The sequence below is a fragment of the Rutidosis leptorrhynchoides genome, chromosome 9 (assembly GCF_046630445.1).
Source record: "Rutidosis leptorrhynchoides isolate AG116_Rl617_1_P2 chromosome 9, CSIRO_AGI_Rlap_v1, whole genome shotgun sequence".
NCBI classification, from domain to species: Eukaryota; Viridiplantae; Streptophyta; class Magnoliopsida; order Asterales; family Asteraceae; genus Rutidosis; species Rutidosis leptorrhynchoides.
This window is the reverse complement of record NC_092341.1, coordinates 285,450,362-285,457,084: the sequence shown is the minus strand read 5'-3', so window position 1 is coordinate 285,457,084 and position 6,723 is coordinate 285,450,362.

The window sequence follows — 6,723 nt, the reverse complement described above, 5'->3', positions numbered from 1 at the left end:
AGCGAAAGGACGATACAAACGCTTGAAGACATGCTACGAGCTTATGTTATTGATTTCGGAAACAGTTGGGATCGACATCTACCGTTAGCAGAATTTTCCTACAACAACAGCTACCATTCAAGCATTGAGATGGCGCCGTTTTAAGCACTTTATGGTAGAAAGTGCAGGTCTCCGATTTTTTGGAGTGAAGTGGGGGATAGACAGATTACGGGTCCGGAGATAATACAAGAAACTACCGAGAAAATCATCCAAATTCAACAAAGATTGAAAACCGCCCAGAGTCGACAAAAGAGCTACGCGGATAGTAAAAGAAAAGATATAGAGTTTGAAATTGGAGAAATGGTCATGCTTAAGGTTTCACCTTGGAAAGGCGTTGTTCGATTTGGTAAACGGGGGAAACTAAATCCAAGGTACATTGGACCATTCAAGATTATAGATCGTGTCGGACCAGTAGCTTACCAACTGGAGCTACCTCAACAACTCGCGGCTGTACATAACACTTTCCACGTCTCAAATTTGAAGAAATGTTTTGCTAAAGAAGATCTCACTATTTCGTTGGACGAAATCCAAATCAATGAAAAACTTCAATTCATTGAAGAACCCGTCGAAATAATGAATCGTGAGGTTAAGAGACTTAAACAAAACAAGATACCGATTGTTAAGGTTCGATGGAATGCTCGTAGAGGACCCGAGTTCACCTGGGAGCGTGAAGATCAGATGAAGAAGAAATACCCACATTTATTTTCAGAAGATACGTCAACACCTCCAACTGCTTAAAATTTCGGGACGAAATTTATTTAACGGGTAGGTACTGTAGTGACCCGAACTTTTCCATGTTTATATATATATTAAATGAAATTGTTATTTACATGATTAAGTGTTTTCAACATGTTAAGCAATCAAACTTGTTAAGACTTGATTAATTGAAATAGGTTTCTTATAGACAATTGACCACCCAAGTTGACCGGTGATTCACGAACGTTAAAACTTGTAAAAACTATACGATGACATATATATGGTTATTTATATAGTTAACATGATTTTATTATAAGTATGTATCTCATTAGGTATTTTAACAATGAGTTATATACATAAAAATGAGACTATTAAATTAACAAAACTCGAAAACGATATATATAACGATTATCGTTATAACAACGTCTTACTAGGTACATATGAATCATATTAAGATATTGATACACTTGGTTAATTATGTTAAATGATAAGTAAATATATTATTAAGTGTATTAACAATGAAATACATATGTAAAAATAAGACTACTAACTTAATGATTTCGAAACGAGACATATATGTAACGATTATCGTTGTAACGATATTTAACTGTATATATATCATACTAAGATATATTATATATCATAATATAATGATAATATAACAATTTAACATCTCATTTGTTATAATAAACAATGGGTTAACAACATTTAACAAGATCGTTAACCTAAAGGTTTCAAAACAACATTTACATGTAACGACTAACAATGACTTAACGACTCAGTTAAAATGTATATACATGTAGTGTTTTAATATGTATTCATACACTTTTGAAAGACTTCAAGACACTTATCAAAATACTTCTACTTAACAAAAATGCTTACAATTACATCCTCGTTCAGTTTCATCAACAATTCTACTCGTATGCACCCGTATTCGTACTCGTACAATACACAACTTTTAGATGTATGTACTATTGGTATATACACTCCAATGATCAGCTCTTAGGAGCCCATGTGAGTCACCTAACACATGTGGGAACCATCATTTGGCACTAGCATGAAATATCTCATAAAATTACAAAAATATGAGTAATCATTCATGACTTATTTACATGAAAACAAAATTACATATCCTTTATATCTAATCCATACACCAACGACCAAAAACACCTACAAACACTTTCATTCTTCAATTTTATTCATCTAATTGATCTCTCTCAAGTTCTATCTTCAAGTTCTAAGTGTTCTTCATAAATTCCAAAAGTCCTAGTTTCATAAAATCAAGAATACTTCCAAGATTGCAAGTTTACTTCCAAGTTTTCTAAATCCATTCCAAGTAATCATCCAAGATCAAGAAACCTTTGTTACTTATAGTAGGTTATCTTTCTAATACAAGGTAATAATCATATTCAAACTTTAATTCAATTTCTATAACTATAACAATCTTATTTCGAGTGGAAATCTTACTTGAAATTGTTTTCGTGTCATGATTCTGCTTCAAGAACTTTCAAGCCATCCAAGGATCCTTTAAAGCTAGATCTATTTTTCTCATTTCCAGTAGGTTTATCCAAGGAACTTGAGGTAGTAATGTTGTTCATAACATCATTCGATTCATACATATAAAGCTATCTTATTCGAAGGTTTAAACTTGTAATCACTAGAACATAGTTTAGTTAATTCTAAACTTGTTCGCAAATAAAAGTTAATCCTTCTAACTTGACTTTTAAAATCAACTAAACACATGTTCTATATCTATATGATATGCTAACTTAATGATTTAAAACCTGGAAACACGAAAAACACCGTAAAACCGGATTTACGCCGTCGTAGTAACACCGCGGGCTGTTTTGGGTTAGTTAATTAAAAACTATGATAAACTTTGATTTAAAAGTTGTTATTCTGGGAAAATGATTTTTATTATCAACATGAAACTATATCCCAAAATCATGGTTAAACTCAAAGTGGAAGTATGTTTTCTAAAATGGTCATCTAGACGTCGTTCTTTCGACTGAAATGACTACCTTTACAAAAACGACTTGTAACTTATTTTTATGACTATAAACCTATACTTTTTCTGTTTAGATTCATAAAATAGAGTTCAATATTAAACCATAGCAATTTGATTCACTCAAAACGGATTTAAAATGAAGAAGTTATGGGTAAAACAAGATTGGATAATTTTTCTCATTTTAGCTACGTGAAAATTGGTAACAAATCTATTCCAACCATAACTTAATCAACTTGTATTGTATATTATGTAATCTTGAGATACCATAGACACGTATACAATATTTCGACCTATCATGTCGACACATCTATATATATTTCGGAACAACCATAGACACTCTATATGTGAATGTTGGAGTTAGCTATACAGGGTTGAGGGTGATTCCAAAAAATATATAGTTTGAGTTATGATCAATACTGAGATACGTATACACTGGGTCGTGGATTGATTCAAGAGATTTATCGATTTATTTCTGTACATCTAACTGTGGACAACTAGTTGTAGGTTACTAACGAGGACAGCTGACTTAATAAACTTAAAACATCAAAATGTATTAAAAGTGTTGTAAATATATTTTGAACATACTTTGATATATATGTATATATTGTTATAGGTTCGTGAATCAACCAGTGGCCAAGTCTTACTTCCCGACAAAGTAAAAATCTGTGAAAGTGAGTTATAGTCCCACTTTTAAAATCTAATATTTTTGGGATGATAATACATGCAGGTTTTATAAATGATTTACAAAATAGACACAAGTACGTGAAACTACATTCTATGGTTAAATTATCGAAATCGAATATGCCCCTTTTTATTAAGTCTGGTAATCTAAGAATTAGGGAACAGACACCCTAATTGACGTGAATCCTAAAGATAGATCTATTGGGCCTAACAAACCCCATCCAAAGTACCGGATGCTTTAGTACTTTGAAGTTTATATCATATCCGAAGGGTGTCCCGAAATGATGGGGATATTCTTAAATATGCATTTTGTTAATGTTGGTTACCAGGTGTTCACCATATGAATGATTTTTATCTCTATGTATGGGATGTGTATTGAAATATGAAATCTTGTGGTCTATTGTTACGATTTGATATATATAGGTTAAACCTATAACTCACCAACATTTTTGTTGACGTTTAAAGCATGTTTATTCTCAGGTGAATACTAAGAGCTTCCGATGTTGCATACTAAAATAAGGACAAGATTTGGAGTCCATGTTTGTATGATATTGTGTAAAAACTGCATTCAAGAACTGATTTCGATGTAACATATTTGTATTGTAAACCATTATGTAATGGTCGTGTGTAAACAGGATATTTTAGATTATCATTATTTGATAATCTACGTAAAGCTTTTTAAACCTTTATTTATGAAATAAAGGTTATGGTTTGTTTTAAAAATGAATGCAGTCTTTGAAAAATGTCTCATATAGAGGTTAAAACCTCGCAGCGAAATCAATTAATATGGAACGTTTTTAATCAATAAGAACGGGACATTTCATATACATTTTAACTGAGTCGTTAAGTCATCGTTAGTCGTTACATGTAAATGTTGTTTTAAAACCTTTAGGTTAACGATCTTGTTAAATGTTGTTAACCCATTGTTTATTATATCTAAAGAGATGTTAAATTATTACATTATCATGATATTATGATATATTAATATATCTTAGTATGATATATATACAGTTAAATATTGTTACAACGATAATCGTTACATATTTGTCTCGTTTTGAAATTCTTAAGTTAGTAGTCTTGTTTTACATGTAGTTCATTGTTAATATACATAATGACATGTTTACTTATAATTTATCATGATTAAACATAGTGTAACAATATCTTAATATGATTCATATGTAATTAGTAAGACGTTGTTATAACGATAATCGTTATATATATCATTTTGAGTTTCTTAATTCAATAAACACAATTTTATGTATATAACTCATTGTTAAAATACCTAATGAGATACTTACTTATCATAATATCATGTTAATTATATATATAATCATATATATGTCATCATATAGTTTTACAAGTTTTAACGTTCGTGAATCACCGGTCAACTTGGGTGGTCAATTGTCTATATGAAACCTATTTCAATTAATCAAGTCTTAACAAGTTTGATTGGTTAACATGTTGGAAACACTTAATCATGTAAATATCAATTTCATTTAATATATATAAACATGGAAAATTTCGGGTCACTACACAACAAACGTCTACCACTACCTTGTTCCATTTGATTTATCGGATATCACTACAACCCATCACCTTCAATCATAAACCCATTTAAACATCATCTTCTTATCACTCCTACTACCGTAAGTTTTTGCTACTGCTATCACACTTCTATATTTTTTTTTCGTTTTGTTGTAACACCACCACCTCACCAACACCGTTATCCATGATTGAACACCAATGCTATGATTACTCGATCGCTCCTACTGCAGCTAAAACTACGACATCTTTCTCCTGCTTCTTTGTCCAACACAACCGAACCTCTATATATAAAGTATATATATAAACTAAACCTTTGCTTTGAATGATAAAGTGGGTACTTATTAAAGAATAAAAAGGTGGTTAGTGGTGATTAAAGGGTATCCAAGAAAAGAATACGTGTATATCCATTCCATTATATATTTTGCTTTCCAAAAAGCCATTCCATTAAAGTATGTAGCTACTAGAACCCACAAGGAAAGTGACTGCATTTTTTTTTCTTTTTCGATCTGTGTAATTATCTTTCTTCATGAACGAGACTTATCAAAAGGTGATAATTGGGCTGAGTTACTTGCTAGTGGACTGTTATGATCTTGTCCTATTTGGGTTTTTCTATTATATGGGATTACTTGGACTTATGAAGTAAAATGGGCCACAATGTTAGAAGTCCCCGATTCTGGTAACAGGTTCATAACCAAATGCAACACAAACCCACATGCATTAGTGTAACATTATGATTATGGTTAATGAGGATGAAAAAGGAAACAGAGGGAGTACTTGATTCTGTTACAAACTGAACCTATCTAGTTTTACAGCTTGGGCCAAGTATCCCCTATTGGGCCGAGAACTCCTGTTGGACCATCATGTTTTAATGCAAGTTGGGCTGATGTATTTAGTGGGACTAAAACTTTTTCGATGATTGTTTGCTGTTTAATTTTAAAACGCAAATGAGATAGGTGATAAATAATCTTGGCATCACGATCATGATGATGTTATGATGATGAAGTAATAAAATGATGATATAAGATGTTAGATGATATATGATAGTGATGAAGATATCACCAAGACAAGATAAAAAGAAGAATATGATCGCGAATTATTATGATTAGGATAATGAGTACGCGTATTATAAAGTTGAGATATTAACTCGAATAAAATGATGATGATAGTTTAAAATATGATGATGATGGTATTGATTATGGAAATGATAATCATGAAATGGGTTTAATGAAGGAGAAGGTATAAACAGAAAATGGGTTAAAGGAATTAGTATGGCATTAAGAACAGAAAAGCTGAGACAGAGGAATGGTTTAGGTTGATTAGCGGGTTAGCAGGACATCGCGGGTTCAAACCCGGACTTGGGCATTTTTTTTAGGACTTCTTCTTTGAGGTAGTTTACTTATTACTTAATATTATTATTAGTATCATTTTTGTATATTCTTATTATTATATCAATATTATTATTAATATTAATATTATTATTATTATTACAATAAAAATTAGTATATAAAAATATATTTAACAAAACTAAATTAATATTTTATCTAAAGAATATAAAATAAAAAAAATTTTAAACCTAAAAGTATAACAATTATATCACTAATAATAACATATAAATTTATTCGACTACAATTATATGTGTTAAAATATATATATATATATATATATATATATATATATATATATATATATATATATATATATATATATATATATATATATATATATATATATATATATATATATATATATATATA